The sequence below is a fragment of the Mustela nivalis genome (assembly GCF_964662115.1).
Source record: "Mustela nivalis genome assembly, chromosome: 6".
In the NCBI taxonomy this organism is placed as follows: Eukaryota; Metazoa; Chordata; class Mammalia; order Carnivora; family Mustelidae; genus Mustela; species Mustela nivalis.
The window spans coordinates 85348893-85368506 of NC_139025.1; the positions used below are offsets into that span (position 1 = coordinate 85348893).

Genomic DNA, 19614 nt, shown 5'->3' on the forward strand with positions numbered 1-19614 from the left:
TTATACCCACACACTGTGCTGTATCAGCTGAGATTAAAAGAAACCCAGGAGCAACACCTAGAACCCAGATGTTAGTTTCTAATACAAAGGACTAGAGCTCCTTGGAGAAATGGCTGATTCTAGGACTGGGCAGGAAATCTACAAGATGAGCCTGGAACATCTTGTAGTGCCAGAAAGTAAGGAAGTGCTCTAACAACAACCACCCACCACCACCACCACCACCACCATCCAACCCCGTAATGAGGAAGATATGTCAGAGAAGCCTAGGACCCAGCTGAAAGAGCTCTCAGTGGCCAAAACTGGAATGATTTCAACAGCAAAATAAACTGAGCAGCATTGATTATAACCCATAATATAAAATCAATACTTTTGAGTCTAAAATGTTCTAAATAAGTTCTTGAATAAATGAATATACTGTATGGAATGGTGCATTAGCTTAGTTTTTTTTTTTTTTTAAGATTTTATTTATTTATTTGACAGACAGAGATCACAAGCAGGCAGAGAGGCAGGCAGAGAGAGAGGAGGAAGCAGGCTCCCCACCAAGCAGAGAGCCCGATGCGGGGCTCGATCCCAGGACCCTGGGATCATGACCTGAGCCGAGGGCAGAGGCTTTAGCCCACTGAGCCACCCAGGTGCCCCATTAGCTTAGTTTTATGTCATCAGAGCCACTGGTTTGCTTGAAATCATTTAGACAATACTGGAGTTTAAGCATATGGGACTTTGGAGTCAGACTTCCTGGATTTCAGACCTGCTCTGACACTTCTGGCTGTGTGACCTTGGGCAGGTTCCTTAAGCTCACTTTCTTTATCTCTAAAGTGAAGGTTATAATAGTGCCTATGTCATAAAATGATTAAATGAGTTAATTTATATATAAAGTACATATGCATATAATGTTTGGCACATAGCTTTTTTTTTTTTTTTTTTTAAGATTTTGTTTATTGAGAGAGAGAGCATGAGCAGGCGTGGGGTAGAGGGAGAGGGAGAAGCAGATTCAATCCCAGGACCCTGGGATCATGACCTGAGCCAAAGGTAGACACTTAGCCTACTGAGCCACCCAGGCATCCCTGACACATAGCTTTCAATAGAATGTGTATGTAGCCTCCTTATAATGCATGAAAAGCAAGATCCCTTTAGTATACAATTCAACTTGTGCTTATTTACGGATGGTTTGTCCCTAGCATGAATTACCTGAAATTTAATTTCTCAGACTGCTTTGGAGAACACAGTTCAAGACAACTTCTCTGTTGGCGTGTTCACTTTCAAAATGAAACTGACTTTTAGTATATGAAAACTAAATATAAAAGTGATTTTTGGAACATTGGCTGTTTATGGATACCTCTTTTTATTCTTAGTAATAACCTTTCACCATCACTCATATAATAATGGAGGATAAACTGTATGGGACTGATAGCTAAAATTTCCCAGTACTTTGTGAGGCATCTCTCTTTTTCACAAGTAACCATTCAGCAAGCTAATATTATCTTTGCTTTGCTGAGGAATGAAATGAGTTGCTCACGTTTTCTGGGCTGCAAGTTCAGTCCTTTAATTTCTCTTTTCTATGGGAGTATCTTTTTCTCAGCTGTCTAATTCCCTGGAAAAGGTAAGTGTTTTCATGGATCTAGCTATGAAATTTGTTGAAATAACTGGTTCTTCAGTAAGAGATCTATAGCTGTTCTCAAATTTTTAATTTGATAAATTGTTATTAAATGGGTGCTTTTCACTGCAAGACTTATAAAAATAGAACCTAGGGACCTCTAACATAGCATAACTTAAAAAAAATTTTTTTTTTAAGTTACCATGTGGAAAGGTCCATTAGATACCTTGGGAAACAGTTCTTCCCTTTTGGATTTTTGATTGTGTAATAAATAAACCCTAAGTGTTTAATAATAAGGATTAAACTTGTTTGACCAAAGGTTCCGTCTGTAGTGTATACCATAGAATTCCATAGAGGCAGTTGTAAAGATAGTAAAGATACTTCTTTTATTATTCGGATAAGATGTTTTTGTTCCATATATGGTGAAGATACTCTTCTAGGAAGTTGAAATGATACTTTCCTAGAGGAGAGCACAGGCATTGTAATTGATTTTTTTTTTTTGTAACATTTCATTTTGCTATAATAGTCCAGTGTTATTAATGAAGAATATTAATACAGGGAAATGTGGATAAGCATTTTTTTCTTCCTCACAATATGCCTTTGAGGTAGGCCAAAATATTTTGCCATTTTTGAAATTTATGAAAAGACTTTACTTTTTTAGCCAGGAGTTTCTCATTCTGTTTAAAATGCAGGTGTTGTTATTTCTGAAACTTTGTGTTTAGGGTGAACTCTGGGCTTGTTAATTTGCTAGGCAGTACCCAGGCTATTATAGTGATGCCTTTGAGCAGATTGTTTTTGTCTGCCTTTGTTTCTTGAGGACAAGGTCTTTTCCTCAATCAGTGTTTGGTATATAGTAACCTTTTAGTGAATATTCTGTGATCTGAAAGGAAAGTTTTGTTTCAACTAGGGTTTTATTTAAAGAGGTTTTGTGATTTATTTACTTCTTATTTGCCATGTGCTAGGTTGACCAAAAATTTGTTGTTCAACTGTGGATACTTTCCAAAGTGAAGGATGAGGGACTATTAGTAATTATGCATAGGATGGTGAACTTAAAAGGTCTTGGGCAAACTAACTAGGAGGTGTGGTCATCCAGGTCAGGAGGCGGTTTGTTTCTGTTCAGCAGTCTGGTGGTAAAGGATTGGGAATTTGGTGTCACCAACAATACATCTGAGTGCTAATTCTGGCTTGGACAAATTCTTCAGCTTAACTAAAATGAGAAGAAGATTTGAATTATTGTGATGATTAAACGGGCTAGTATTATTATGAAAGCACTTAGGACAGAAAAGCCCCTCACACTAGTGTGCCCTCAGTGTTGGTCCCTTATCTTCCCTTCCCATCTTGCTATACAAGAGTTTCTGTTCTCAACTGAGGCTGGCTTTGGAAGCCTTTTTAATGGTAAAGATTAACTGAAAGATTCCACTAAAATATTTTAGTGAATGCAGGAATGTTTTTCAGCTAATCCAGTGAGCTTATTTTTTTGTTAAATTGTGTAATGTGGTGAGCAGGAAATGAATGCCCTGTGAAACCTAATTACTGTTACTCTTTCTCAAAATATTCATGAAAAATGTCTTTTTCCAATTATTTTTTATAAAATTGCTGGAAGATATTTTTATAATTTCATTTTGCAAAATAGTCAACTTATTTCAACTTAATGGATTCATACAAATTTTACTAGTTAGAGAAAAGATGATTTAAATGAGAATTTCATTATTTCTTACCAATATTTATACTGTGCAAAATTATGTTTTCTTTTTGAGTATTTATTTTTCCCCCGGTATTTTTTGATATTTTGCTAATTTAGTCCATTTTAATTGAGTGTTGTTTTTTTTTTAAGGAAACCAAAGAAAAACAGTTTTCATAGACTTTGTGACTTAGTATAGGCATCCACACTGTGAACCAAAGGGAAGTATTCTAGTACCAAGACTTCCAGCTGCTTCTGGTATTGTGGATGATTCCTTATTTCCTAAACAACAGATAAGAAGATAATATAGAAAGACCTAGGGTTAAGAACAATCACAGTGATATAGATACAACTAAGAGAAAGAGGGTTACTTAGCTATTTTTAGCATACACTGAATTCTTACTTTCTGTAAAATATTCGAGAGTTAGGGAAGACACTCTGGTTTATCAGTAAGAATACTAGTTATGCACAGCAGATATGGTGTGAGCTTTTAGTGTCTACCTTAGTCTGGTACTGGAAGAGCACAAAAAAATACCTTTAAGGCCATGGCTGGAAGTTGAATCCTAATTTGAGCTGCAAAAGAGAAAGTATACCAGAATCTTTTGGAGTAAATCTGGTGGCCTTGGAACTCCTCAGATTTCCATGAGAATCCTGATAAAGTTGTGAAATTTGTGTTAGAGGAGATCTGTACCTTTATTTGGTATAGAGTTACAAATGGGGCCATTTAGCTTGATTACGTATTATTTGCATTGCCTTCTGCGGACTGATATATATTTTTTAAGATTTTATTTATTTATTTGACGGAGAGAGATCACAAGTAGGCAGAAATGCAGGTGGAGAGGGAGAAGGAGAAGCAGGCTCCCTGTTGAGCAGAGCCAGATGCAGGGCTCCATCTCAGGATCCTGGGATCATGACCTGAGCCGAAAGCAGAGGCTTAACCCACTGAGCCACCCAGGTGCCCCCAGACTGATTTTTTTTTTAATATCCTTGCAAACTGATAAAGAATAAAACCAAGCAAAGAGTGATTAACAATTTTTTATATAGACATTATATAGACATATAGTTTTCATTAAGGCAGTTTACCAGTATTTTCTCTTATGGTTAGCCCTTCTGTGCCCTAAGAAATTTTTTTTTAAAGATTTTAGTTATTTATTTTTTGGAGAGAGAGAACAAGAGCAGAGGGAGAGGCAGAGAGAAAATTCCCAGCAGACTCTCAGGTTGAGGGTGGATTCCAGCGCAGGGCTTCATCTCATGAACTTGAGATTGTGACCTGAGCGGAAACCAAGAGTGAGATGCTAAACCATCTGAGCCACCTGAGCCCCTGTGTCCTAAGAAATTTTTACCTACTCCAGCTGACAAAGATATGTTCTAAATGTTTTCTTTTAGAAGCGCTATCATTTTAGCTTTTCATTTAAGTCTGTGGTTAATCTTTCACTTCATTTTTGTATATGGTAGGAGTTTGGGATTCACTCCCCCAAGTCCCCAAATATGGGTTTCCAGTTGTTTCAGCACCATTTCTTGGAAAAACTTTTCTTTCCCTATTAGATTGTTTCTCAAGAATCAGTGTGACTGGGGGTGCCTGGTGGCTCAGTTGTTAAGCATCTGCCTTCCACTCTGGTTGTGATCCCAGGGTCCTGGGATTAAGCCCCACATTGGGCTCCCTGCTCAGCAGGAAGCCTGCTTTTCCCTCTCCCACTCCTCCCGCTTATATTCCCTCTCTTGCTTTGTCTCTCTCTGTCAAATAAATAAAACCTTTAAAAAAAAAAATAAAAAAAGAATTGATGTGACCATGTTAAGTGTAGGTCTTTTTTCTGGACTCTGTTTTGTGCCATTGGTTTGTCTGTCCTTAGGCCAGTGCAGTATACCATCTTAATTACTGTAACTTTTATCAAGTCTTGTAATCAGATAGTGTGAACTCCCAGTTTTGCTCATCATTTTCAAACTTCTTTGAGCTATTTTGCTCTTCCATATAAATTTTAGGCTGAGTGTGTCAGTTTCTTCAAAGAACCCTTCTGGGACTGGACTTGGAATCTGTAAGTAAGAGAGGATATATAGGAGAGAATTAACATCTTAATAATAATATTCCAGTCCATGAACATGAAATAATAGTAACACATATGTCTGACAAAGGAATTATATCTATAATATAAAAAGGACTTCTGTAGCTCAGTTGTAACAAGACTACAGCTTTTTCAAATGTGGTAAATAAAAAACACAATAAAACTTTAACAGATATTTCATAAGGGAATTTATATAAATGGCCAATAAGCATGTGAAAAGGTCATCAGTTGTCAGGGTTGTGCAAATTAAAATCACAATGAGACACCATTGTAACACCAGGTGTTGGCAAAGTTGAGAAGCAACTAGAACTGCTTTTCATTGTTGGTGGGAATTTAAAACATAAGAACCATTTTTGGAAAATTGTTTGGTGGTTTGTTATAAGGTTAAACAGATATCTCTCTGTGGCCTTGCAGTTCCATTCCCAGGAATTTACCCAAAGTGAATTGAAAACCCAAATATCCATCAATAGGTGAACAAATAAACTGTGGTTATATTCATTCCTATGATGGAATCTGATTCAGCAACAAAAAGTAGTGAACTCCTGATGTATGCAGTAACATGGATGAATCTCAGAAAAGAATCCAAGGGGTGTCTGGGTGGCTCAGTCATTAAGTGCCGGCCTTTGGCTCAGGTCGTGATTCCAGGGTCCTGGAATCGAGCCCCGCATCCGGCTCCCTGCTCTGTGGGAAGCCTGTTTCTCCTTCTACTCCTGCTTGTGTTCCCTCTCTTGCTGTCTCTCTCTCTCTGTCAAATAAAAAAATAAAATCTCAAAAAAAAAAAAAAAAAAAGAATCCAGACACAAAAGCATACGTGCAATATGATTCCCTTTTTCTAAATTTCTAGAGCATGCTAGAAATTAGTTCATTTGTGGTGCTGGAAATCAGAATAGTGATTGCCTTGAGGGTTGGAGCAGTTGTCTGGGTGGAAATGGAAGCCTGAGAGAACTTTCTGGGGGTAATTTACTGTTCTTATGTATCTTGATAGGGATATTAATTTATGTATGTGTATGACAAAACTCATCAAACTATGTATTAATATTTGTTTCAACATATAAGTTAAAAATATTTTTTTCTTTTTAAGATTTTATTTATTTATTTGACAGAGGTCACAAGTAGGCAGAGAGGCAGGCAGAGAGAGGGGGGAAGCAGGCTCCCTGCCGAACAGAGAGCCTGATGTGGGGCTCGATCGCAGGACCCTAGGATCATGACCTGAGCCAAAGGCAGAGGAATAACCCACTGAGCCACTGAGGCGCCCCTCAATTTAAAAATCTTCATAATTTTTCTTTTTCTTTTTCTTGGCTTTTTTTTTGAGATTTTTATCTATTTAACAGAGAGACCGCCAGCTAGAGAAGGAACACAAACAGGGGGAGTGGGAACAGGAGAAGCCAACTTCCCACTGAGCAGGGATACCGATGCTGGGCTTGATCCCCATGAACTGAAGGTAGATGCTTAATGACTGAGCCACCTAGGTGCCCAGGCCTTCATAATTTTTCATTTGAAAAAATTACATGCAGTACATGTTCCTGGGATTGAGCCCCGCATCGGGCTCTCCACTGAGTGGCAAGTCAGCTTCTCCCTCTGCCTCTCTGTTTGTGATCTCTCTTGCTTTCTCTAAAAATGAATAAATAAAATCTTAAAAAAAATGATGAGGGTTTGGGGTTCAGATTATCTATATTCAAATCCACAATCCCTGTTAAATAAAAGTCACTTAAAATGTGTAAATAACATGGTTCCTCCTCCATAAATGGGATAATAGTAACCAATTTTTTTAATTAAAAAAATTTTAATTCTGTTAATTAGCATAACCGTCATTTTTCACTTTTTTTATTTAAATTCAGTTATTTAGCTTAATAGTAACGGTCTCTTTAAACAAAACTTTTGGATGGGTTCTGTGTTCTTAAAGGTCTTACACTATTCAAAATTTTATGAGAACCCTCTGTATGATAGTTAAATTGGTAAACTGTAGTAAATTTTTTTCACAATTTATCATTCAGTTTTTATCTGTATTATTTTGTCCTGTGCAGAAATAATACATTTTAACATGTTTATTGAGGTATAATTCCCAGCCTGTAAAATTCACTCACATAAATTATATATGGGTGGGGCGCCTGGGCTCAGTCCCTTAAGTGTCTGTCCTTGGCTCAGGTCATGATCCCAGGGTCTAGGGATATAGGCCCGCCTACCTGGCCTTGAGGCCTGCTCAGCAGGGGAGCCTGCTTCTCCCTCTCCCACTGACTGCCACCCCCCCTTACCGCCAACCCGCCACCCCCTTTTATGCTCCCTCTCTGTTTTTCAGATAAAATATAAATAAAGTATATATGGTTTTAATATATTCATTGTCTTTAGTTATAGTCACAGAGTTTCTTTCGCCAACCACCAGCGTCTAAGTTTAAAACATTTACACCAGCCCAAAAGGAACCCCTACCCATTAGCAGTTACTTCTCATCCTGTAGTGCCACAGTCTGCAACCCCTCTCCCCCAAGCAACCACTGATCTCCAGAGTTGCCTTTTTCTGGTAATTTATTTATTTTTAAAAGATTTTATTTATTTATTTGACTGAGAGAGAGATCACAAGTAGGCAGAGAGGCAGGCGGGGTAGGGGGAAGAGCACAGAGCCTGATATGGGGCTCGATCCCAGAACCCTGGGATAATGACTTGAGCCTAAGGCAGAGGTTTAATCTGCTGAGCCATCCAGGGGCCCCTTTGGTTATTTCTTATAAATGGTATCTTACAATATTAGGCCTTGGTTGAGTAGCTTATTTATGTAGCATAATGTTTTCAGGGTTCATCCATGTTGTAGCATCAGTCAGTATTTCGTTCCCATTCAGTTGCCAAGAAATATTCCATTAGGTGAATATATCATATTTTGTCCATTTGTCACTTGATGGACATTTAGGTTGTTTCCACCTTTTGGCTATTGTGAATGTTGCTGTGAAGATTTATGTATAAGTTTTATTGTGGACTTATGTTTCCATTTATGTTGGGTATATCCAGAAGTTACATATGGTGACTTTATGTTTAACCTTTTCAAGAACTGCTGGACTTTTCCAAAATAGCTACACCATTTTACATTTCCACCAGCAGTATAGGAGGGTTCCAGTTTCTCCACATCCTTGTCAGCTGTTTTGATCTTTCTTCAAATTCATACTAGTAGGTGCTAAGTATTATCTTACTGTGTTTTTTATTTACATTTCCCTGTGACTAATGATGTTAAAGCTTCTTTTCATGTGCTTATTAGCTATTGGTATATCTCCTCTGGAGAAATGTTTATTCACATTCTTTGGCCATTTAAAAATAAGGTTATTTGCCCTTTTATTATTGAGTTTCAAGATTTAAAAAAAAAAATACATTTGGGATATCGGTCCCTTATCTGATACATGATTTGGAAATCTTTCCCCCAGTTGTTGATTTTCAGTTTCTTGATAGCTTTGCTTATAGCACTAAAGTTAATTTTGATGAAGTCTAATATATCTATTTTACCTTTTGTTGTTTTGTTATTGGTATGATATCTGAGAAGCCATTACCTTACTTGAGGTCGTGAAGACTTACCTCTGTTTTCAAATACAGGGTTTATAGTTTTAGCTTTTAAATTTATGTCTGTGATCTCTTTAGGGTTAATCTTTGTGTATAAAGAAGAGATCCAAGTACATTTTTTTGCATGTGACTATCTAATTGTCACAGTACCAGTTACTGAAAAGGCTGTTCCTTTGCCATTGAATTATCTTGACAGGCTTGTTGGTAATCGGCATTGAATTACCTTGACAGACTTGTTGGTAATCGGTTGACTCTAAAGGTAAGGGTTTATTGTTTGGACTCTTAATTCTGTTCCATTGATCTATATGTCTAGCCTTATGTCCTAGCACACATCTTAACTGCTGCAGCTATGTAGTAAGTTTTGAAAGTGGGAGTTTGAGTCCTCCAGCTTTATTCTTCATTGTCAAGATTGTTTTGGCTCTCTTATGGCTTTTGCCCTTCTATATTAATTTTTAGGATTAGCTTGTCCATTACTGCAAAAAAACCAGCTTGAGTTATGATAGGTGTTCCATTTATTCTATATATCATTACCATCTTCAGAATATTAAATCATTTGATCTAAGAACTATAGAATGTTTTCTCATTTGTGTAGTTCTTTAATTTTTTTTCAATAATGTCTTGTTTTCAGAATATATATACAAGTCTTGCAGTTCTTTGGTTAAATTTATTCCAGAGTTCGTATCCCTTCCTCCCTCCCTTTCTTTTCCTTCCTTCCTTCCTCTTTCATATTTTATTCTTTTTGATGCTGATGTAAATGGAATTATTTTCAGATTGTTCAGGTGGTATATAGAAATATTATTGATTTTTGAATATTGGTCTTACAGTCTGCAAGATTACTGAACTTGTTTGTTAGTTACAATAATTTTTTAGTGCATTCTTTAGGATTATCTATTTATAAGAATCTATAAATAATAGTTTTACTTCTTTCCAATTTGGGTGATGTTTATTTTAATTTGTTTTGTTTTGTTTTCCTAATTGCTGTGGCTAGAACTTTAAGTACAGTTTTGAATATGAGTTATAAAAACAGACAACCTTGTCTTATTCCTGATTTTAAGGGGGGTAGCATTCTATCTTTCACCATTGGAAGGATGTTTTGAGTGTTTTGTAATCACTCTTTATCAGATTGAGGGAGTTCCCTTCTACTTCTAGTTTGTTGAGTGCTTTTATTTTGAAATGGTACTGCCTTCTCGCAGGCCGTTTTTTCTGTATTAATTGAGATGTGCTCAAGTAGTTTTCATCCTTTGTTCTGTTAATGTGCTATAGAATATTGATTAATTTGCAGATGTCCTATAAACCTTCCATTCCTAGGATAAATTCTACTTGTTAATGGCATATAATTCTTTTTATATGTTGCTGGATTTAGTTGTTAATATTTTATTGAGGATTTTTGTTTCCGTAAGGGATATTAGCCTGTAGTTTTCTTGTGATGTCTTTGGGTGGCTTTGGAATCAGGGTAATGCCAGCCACAAAGAATGATGTGGCAATTGTTCTTTCTTCTGTGATCAGGAAGTTTGTGAAGGATTGATATTAATTCTACTTTAAATGTTTGATAAAATTCACCAGTGGAGCCATTTGGCTTGGGTTTTTTCCTTTTCCTTTTTTTTTTGGTGGGAAGTTGGAAACATTAAATTTTATATGGTCATCAGACTACATGTTTTCTGTTCTTTGGGTCACAAATACATAGAAGGATCTTTCACCTGCTGTTTCCTCATCAAAGATGTAGATATTTATAACTAATGTAGATAGTAGGATTGACTGATTTGTTACATGACATTTAACATAGACTCATAAATATTCATTTTTTCCTGAATTCCCATGGCACTTTATCTGTCCGTCTTTTTTTTTTTTTTTTTTTTAAGATTTCATCTACTTATTTGACAGACAGAGATCACAAGCAGGCAGAGAGGCAGGCAGAGAGAAAGGGGGAAACAGGCTCCACACTGAGCAGGGAGCCCAATGTGGGGCTTGACCCCAGGATCCCAAGACCATGACCTGAGCCGAAGGCAGAGGCTCAACCCACTGAGCCACCCAGGTGCCCCTATCTGTCCGTCTTTTTTTTTTTTTTTTAAGATTTATTTGACAGACAGAAATCAAAAGTAGAGAGAGAGGAGGAAGCAGGCTTCCCACTGAGCAGAGAGCCTGATGCGGGGCTCGATCCCAGGACCCTGGGATCAGGACCTGAGCTGAAGGCAGAGGCTTTAACCCACTGAGCCACCCAGGCACCCCTATCTGTCCGTCTTTTAAGTGATTTCCCAAGTGTGCTTTTTATTGTTATTTGAGTCTTACCTCCTCTATTAAACTGAATCCTCTGAAAGACATATCTGTCTTCACTGTGCTTAAGAGTTCAGCAATTGAAGGGCTGAGTGAATGAAATGTTACTTTGGTATTCATGTGAAAATTTACAGCTCACTTCTCTTTGGTCTTATTTCCATGTATTAGAATATGACGTGCATTTATTTGACCTGGTCTTGCTATTTGTGCTACAGTCCTGCAACTTATCAGTGTAACCTGTTGATTTGATTCAGTAGATCACATTCAGTCATAACGGGTTTGGGCTACAGAGTGAGTTACAGGAGAGCAGAGGTGAGAAATTCAGGGTTTTGTTTTGGTTTGGGTTTTTTTTTTTTTTTTTTTGAGAAATTCAGTTATTTTGTTCCTTTAATGTTTATAGCCTTTTGTATAAGCCTAGAGCCCATAATCTCCTACAGGCTGTCTTTAGTCCTGCAAAGGCTTTCAAGCTATGTAGTTGGGGGGTACCTGGGTGACTCAGTCAGTTAAGCCTTGGGCTCATGTCTCAGGGTGCTGGGATCTAGCCCTGCATAGGCTCCCTGCTCAGCAGGGAGCCTGCTTTTCCCTCTACCCCGGCCAGCCCCTCCCCCTGTTTATGCTCACTTTCCCCGCCCAAATAAATAAAATCTTTTTTTTTTAAGTGCATTAAAAAAAAAAAAAAAGCTATGTAGTTTGTTTTGTAAGAGCTATACCTTCATTCGGCCTTTCCTGTATTAGTCTCGGTAAGTTTAAGAATTATTTCTTAAAGTCATATATAATTGAACTCTTTTTAGGTATTTGACTGAATCATTGATGGCCCCATCTGGTCTTCTCTGAGCTATTTTGATAGGTACTTTGCCCAAAAAATGGTCAGATAAGTCTGGATTCCTCTTGGAGAGAGACTCTAAGTACATTAGCATATTGAACACTAAAAATTCTTAGGCCTAATGTTAATGGCCTTTCATATTTTTTAATGTTAATGAACATTTGCTAATATTTTGATCTAGTATTCAGAGAGGTAAACTTTGGGAAATGCTTTTATTAATGATTGGTATGAAAACAATTTTGGGCAGTGTCTATAAAGAGAAATCAGAGATGAAAATAGAGATAAGTATAGAAAGTTTAAATGTGTAGGTTTTAGGACAAATACTTGTTAATGGCCTTCATTTTAATTCTAGTACATTATGAGGTGGTCATTATACCTTCTTACCATTGCTGTTACAGGAAAAATTAAAAAAAATTTTTTTTAAACCAAGCCAAAAATTGTTAGATTAGGCTACCATTTGAACAGTGCTTTCTAGTTTATCTCCATCCAGAGATAGGGTGGTTTTCTCTCCAAATAATTTTAATTATTTTTATTAGGCTTTTCATTTGGAGTAAAATGAAAATCCTATCCTTGGGTAAGAATTGGCAGTTGGTGCAGGTATCTTCAGATTCTTATCTAGAAGTAACACTCGGATCTCCTCTTACCTCCCAGTATTTAGCTAAAGCTTGTCTGATAGACAGTTTTTATGTAGGATTGCCCAAAAGATTTTCAGTACATGCATTCTCCTGTTCGGTAAGTATGGATAATGAATAATAGAACCCATTCTGCTTCACTTTGTGTTACCTGAGTTTTGTATCTTTTCATTTTTTCTTTCACTCCCAAATCACTTATCCAGGATAGAAGTAGAGCCCTATTTATGGTCCTGGACCATAGACTGTCTTTATGTAGGATGTAACATTAGAATTAGAGTTCTGTAGCCACGACCTTTGACATTATGCATAAAAAAGCAAATTAATATGGTCATTTGTAGGGCGTCTGGGTGGCTCAGTGGGTTAAAAGCCTCTGCTTTAACAGAACTTTGGTGGACTCCACATTTAGAATAAAGAAAGTTCCATGAAGGAGGTAAAGAAGAAATAGTCCAAGAAGTTGTCAGACATGGAGAGTATCCAGAAGCAAGTGTCAGTCAACAATTTTGACTTCTGTTTGTACATTTTGGTAAATAGTGCTTTATCAGACAAAGTGGTTCTCTCAGCCTTTTCAGACCTAACTCTCCCTTTATTATTATTATTGTTATTTTTTAAGAGTTTGTTTATTCTTTGGAGAGAGAGAGAAAGAGAGCATGCACAGGGGAGGAGCAGAGGGAAAGGGAGAAGCAGACTTTCCCCTGAGAAGAAAGCCCCAATGGGGGCCTTGATCCCAAGACCTGGAGATCACAGCCCACACTGAAGGAAGACACTTAACCATCTGAGCCACCCAGTGCCCCCAATTCTCCCTTTTTAAAAAAGATATTTTATAGTATTTTCTATCTCGAAATGAAATCTTTAGGTAATATTTTATACATAAATATGTATACACTTATATATAAATATAAATTTAAAAAACAGTATGTGCCCCAATTGTAATATATTGAGGAAAAAATAAAATAATTCAGATATAACTTACGTATTTTAAAATGTGACTGTGTGGGGCTGACCCACAGTGGATGACATAACAAAGTAGTCCTGTCTTTGCACCAGGATGTAGAATCACCTTGATGGAAGAGTTGAAAATGTAGAGTGATAAAAATCTACTTGTATTTGTGACTCAAATACCATAAAGAATAAGAGGAAAAAAGAGGGAACTACAGTAGAATAGAAAAGAATGGGGAGATTTGCTCCTTCTCAATCCCTTCAAGATGAGGGAGAATGAGTTCAGATTTATGAGGAAGAGGGAGAATTGTTTGAAATAATCTTTGTAGAGAATGAGAAGCAATTAATAAGAGGTGGGTAAAAGAGTTTTTGAGAAAGTCATGTGCTCTGTTGAAGTTGGGTAACAGCCGGTGGGTCAGATTAGCACAGCCCTGTCGTTTCCTTGTAGAGAATGAGAGAAAGACAAATGTAGGAGATGAAAGTATAGGTTATTAGAGAAACCAGTTTTTCAGCTTTTTGTCATTGTTGTTAAGATTTTAGTTTTAAGTAATCTCTACACCTAACGTGTAGAGATTTTAAATAAACTCTACACCCAACAACTCTGAGATCAAGAGTCTTGTGCTCTACTCACGGAACCAGTCAGCACCCCAGAGAAGCAGCTTTTAACAGACTGGCTGAGGCAACTGGTTTGGATAGAGAAGCCACCCATTTTAAAGGTGATTAAAAAAATAATTGAGGATGGTGGTGATGGATGGTTGGCATGACTCTGTGAATGTGCTTAATGCCACTGAACTGTACACTTGAAATGATTGAAATGGTAAATTTTATATATATTTTACCACAGTGAAAGGAATCTAATTGAACACTTCATTAAAATATTCCTTTATGGGGCGCCTGGGTGGCTCAGTGGGTTAGGCCTCTGCCTTCAGCTCAGGTCATGATCTCAGAGGCCTGGGATGGAGCCCTGTGTTGGGCTCTCTGCTCAGCAGGGAGCCTGCTTCCGCTCCCCCCCCCCCTGCCTGCCTCTCTGCCTACTTGTGATCTCTGTCAAAAAAATAAATAAAATCTTTTAAAAAAATCTTTAAAAAATATATATTCCTTTATTCTCCAGGTATCATCATAAGACTATTTGTGGAGCTATGTCAGAAACTTCATACTTGAAGTACCTCCTCTCTTTAGCCTTATAGAAATAAGAGAGTACATCATGCTTGCCATTTCAGCCATCAGTGGTGATATGCTACAAAGTGATTCTGGAAGAATTAGACTGCAGGATTGATGTGTACTGGGAGTCACATGGGGGCACATATTGAGCATTGTTAAAGACTGTAGAGGTAACATGATCTTTCCTGGACAAATTGGTTCTGGGTTCATGTTCATATACAGCTTAGTTATTGAGGAATTATTTTTTGAAACTAGTTTTTTATTTAATCACTCAGTATTACTTTGTAGTCTTGTCTTCATACATTCTTAATTAGGATCATTTTTATTATCAGCCAAAATAAGTACATGAGATTAATTATTTTATTTTTTTAAGATTTTATTTATATATTTGACTGAGATAGCATGAGAGGGAACACAGCAGGGGAAGTAGGAAAAGGAAAAGTAGGCTTCCTGCTGAGCAGGGAGCCTGATGAGTGGCTCTATCCCAGGGTCTTGGTGCAGGGCTGGATCAAGCCTTTGGGATCCTGACCTGAGCTGAAGGCAGACACCCAACTGACTGAGCCGCCCAGTTACCCAAGATCAGTTATTTTTTAGTGAAGCATTTAGGAGGGAGCCAAGCAGCAATTTTATATGCTTTAATTTATATGTATGTATATCCAGATGAATTATATGTACTCTCAGAATTTTGCTGTATTTTCAAAACTGTTTCTTTGAAATCTTTTGGAATGGGTGCACATTAGGTCTTACACTGAAAACTAGAACCTGTTGAAGTCTTAAAAAAATCTTTTACATTCTTTTCTCTTTAACTGTTACTAAAGACTGCTATTTTTAAATTCATGAAATTTACCTCATTTTTATGTATAATTGTGATTTTTTTTAAAGATTTTATTTATTTGACAGAGAGAGATCACAAGTAGACAGAGGCAGGCAGAGGGAGGGAAGCAGGCTCCCCGCTGAGCAGAGAGCCGGATGTGGGACTCGATCCCAGGACCCTGAGATCATGGCCTGAGCCGAAGGCAGTGGCTTAACCCACTGAGCGACCCAGGCGCCCCCCCCCTTTTTTTTAATAATTCAGTGATTTTTAAACAAACTTACAGAGTCATACAACCATCAATACAGAGTGTATTTAGAACATTTCCAGCTTTACTAAAAGAGATGTCTCATATCCTTTTACAGTCAGGTCCCCTTTATATATCCAGACAACCATTAATCTACTTCTTTCTTTCCTTTTTTTTTTTTTTTAAAGATTATTTTATTTATTTATTTTATTTGACACAGAGAGAGAGAGAAATCACAAGTAGACAGAAGTAGGCAGAGAGGCAGGCAGAGAGAGAGGGAGAAGCAGGCTCCCTGCTGAGCAGAGAGCCTGATGTGGGGCTCCATGCCAGGAGCCTAGGATCATGACCTGAGCCGAAGGCTGAGGCTTAACCCACTGAGCCACCCAGGCGCCCCACTAATCTACTTCTTGACTATAGCTTTCTTTTTCTGGATATTTCATATAAATGGAATCATATAATATGTGGTCTTTTGTACCTGGCGTTTTTTTTTAAACTTAGCATAATGTTTTTCAGACCAACCTTGTTGTTGCATGTATCAACTGTTTATTATTTTTTATTGCTAATAATATTTTTTGTGGGTATATGTCTTGTTTATCCATTCACCAGTTGATAAATGTTTGGATTATTTTGCCTTTTTTTTTTTTTTTTTAAGATTTTATTTATTTTTTAGACAGAGAGAGATAGCAAGAGTGGGAACACCATCGGGGAGAATGGGAGAGGGAGACCCAGGCTCCCTGCTGATCAGGGAACTCGATGAGGGGCTCGATCCCAGGGTCATGGGATCAAGGCCCACGTTGGGCTTCCTGCTCAGTGGGAAGCCTGCTTCTCCCTCTCTTGCTCCCCCTGCTTGTGTTCCCTCTCTCTGTGTGTCTCTTTCTGCCAAAAAAGCAACAACAAAACAGTTTAGCTACTTAATCAACTGAGCCACCCAGGTGTCCTGAAAAGGGTTTTCTTCTAGCACATAACATTATAAACAAATTAACGTGTTGCCTATTTAACCTAAAACTTATGCCAGTATCCTCTTCAATAATTCCAGGACTAAATTTTCACATCAATATTGAATTGAACTTTAGGCAGGACTATTCCACTATTAAAGTTACTCTGTTTTAGTGTCTTTGTAAGGAAATCAGTTAAACAATGATTATTGACAGCTTATATTATATTGACAGCTTATATTAGCCATTTATTGACCTTGAACTAAGGACTGAACTAATCTGTTCAGTTTAACATAGATCTTAGTTGATGCTTTTATAAAACCCTGCACCTCAATGAGCAAAAATGGTTTCTAGACAGGTATTTCAAAAAATGCAAATAAAATTCTAAGTGATCTTTACTCTGCAGAATTGGTGCTATAAAAATAATGGTTCGGGGCACCTGGGTGGCTCAGTGGTTTAAGCCTCTGCCTTCGGCTCAGGTCATGATCTCAGCATCCTGAGATCGAGCCCCACATCAGGCTCTCGGCTTGGTGGGGAGCCTGTATCCTCCTCTTTCTCTCTGCCTGCCTCTCTGCCTACTTGTGATCTCTCTCTTGTCAAATACATCAATAAAATCTTTAAAAAATAAAAATAAAAATATTTGGCTCTTGGAATTGTGTTCTTCACAACATCAGAGCATAAACTCGAGCAACTTAAGAGGTAGAACCTGTCTAGGGAGACAGTTTGCTGAGATTGAAAAAGCACCAGTTTAGGAACTAAGAACCTGGCTCTGTAAAAGAGCTCAGGGAATATGAGCAAGTTACTTAATTTTTCTGGTTTAAATAAAATTTTTAAACATTTTATTTATTTATTTGAGAGGGGAATGAGAGAGACTGAGCACGAGAGAGGGGAGGAGGGAGAAACAGACTCGTGCTGAGCAGGGAACCCTATGCCGTACTCAGTCCCGGGACTCCAGGATCATGACCTGAGCTGGAAGTAGTCATTACCAACTGAGCCACCCGCCACCCAGGCCCCCTGGTTTTTAGTTTCTTCATCTGTAATATGACCTAGTTGGACTAGATAATCTCTGTGACCCCTCCCAACTCTGAATATGTGAGCATACACTGTTTGAAAATAACTCTGGGATTTCTTACAAAGCCCTTTCACATATACTTAATTTTATCCCTAAAAGATTCTCTGAAGTAGAGAAGGCAAGTCATTTTTTTTGTTATTATTTTTTAAAAGATTGTATGTATTTATTTGAGAGAGAGTGCAAGCTGGGGTGGGGAGGAGGCACAGAGAGAGAGGGAGAAGCAGACTCATTGTTGAGCTGGGAGCCCGATGTGGGGCTTGATCCCAGGACCCTGAGAGCGTGATTGAACTGAAGGCAGATGCTTAACTGCCTGAGCCATCCAGGCGCTCCTATTTTTTTTTTAAATATTAATTGAAGTATAGTTGATATACAATGTATTATTAGTTTCAGGTATACAACATAATGATTAGACACTTCTGTGCATTACTCAGTGCTCCCCACTCAGCATAGCCACCTTCTGTTACTGTTATGTTATTGACTATATTCAATACTTGTCATCTCCATGACTTTTTTTATTTTATAATTAGATATTTGTATACAAGTCCTTTATCAGATATACAATCAGATATACAGTTATACAACTTGCAGATATTTTCTTCTAGTCTGTGGCTTATTTTCATCTTTTTCATGATATTGCTTAAAGTACAAAAGTTTAAAATTTTCGTGGCCTAATTTCTCAGGTGTTTTTTTTTTTTTTAATGGATTATGCTTTCAATAACATATCCAAAGACTTTCTGCTTAACCAAGATCATGAAGATTTTTCCCCTATGGTTTTTTTATAGAAGTTTTACAGTTTGGGGTTTTACTCTTAAGTCCCTGTGTCCATTTTGAGTTAACTTTTATCCATAGTGTGAGGTAAGGGTTTTTTCTTTAACTATAAATTAATCTTTTTGTATGTGGATATCCAGTTGTCCAACACAATTTGTTGAGCAGATTGTCTTTTCTTCCTTTGAATCGCCTTGGCACCTTTATTGAAAATTGACCATACGTGTAAGCGTTTTTTGTTTGTTTGTTTGTTTTTAAAAGATTTATTTATTTATTTTTGAGTGAGAGCATGCAAGCACAAGCAGGGGTGGTGGTTGTGGGGCAGAGGGAGAGAGGGGGAGAGAGAATCTCAAGCAGACTGCCTTGAACACAGAGTCTGACATGGGGCTTGATCTGATGACTTGAAATCGTGACCTGAGCTGAAATCCAGGTGTCAGGTGTTTAACTAATCTGCCAGGCATGGTTGTTTTTTGTTGTTGTTGTTTTTTAAACCCCAGCCCTTCTTTTTTTTTTTTTCTTTCTTTTTTTGAAGTCAGTTGTATGCCCACTGTGGGACTTGAATTTAAGACTATGAGATCAAGAGTCATATACTCTTCCAACTGAGCCAGCCAGGTGCCCCTGTAAGGTTTTATTTCTGAATTCTCAAGTCTGTTCTATTGGTCTTTGTGGTTATCCTTATGGCACTATCACACTGACCCGATTACTGTGGCTTTATAATATGATTTAAAATTTAAAAATGAGGGCACCTGGATGGCTCAATTGATTAAATGTCTGCTATTAGCTCAGGTCATGATTCTGAAGTCCTTGGAAGGAGCCCCACATCAGGCTCCCTGCTCAGCGGGGAGCCTGCTTCTCCCTCTCCCTCTGCCTCTCCCCTGTTTGTGTTCTCTATCTCTCGCTCACTCTGACTCTCTTAAATCTTTTCAAAAAATAAATGAAATCAGAAAGTGTAAGTTTCTCAACTCTTTTCTTTTTTTTTAAGATTTTATTTATTTATTTGAGAGAGAGCGAGCATGAGTGGGGGTCAAAGGGAGAGAGAGAAACAGGCTCCCTGACTCCAGGCTTGATCCCAGGACCCTGAGATCATGACCT

The 19614-nt window shown here is 37.6% G+C and overlaps 1 protein-coding gene across 3 annotated transcripts in view; it reads left to right on the plus strand.

The window, feature by feature from the left end:
* Window positions 1-19614, plus strand: part of INO80 (INO80 complex ATPase subunit) — a 139150-nt gene that overhangs the window by 9649 nt on the left and 109887 nt on the right. The gene's annotated exons all lie outside the window — the stretch shown is intronic.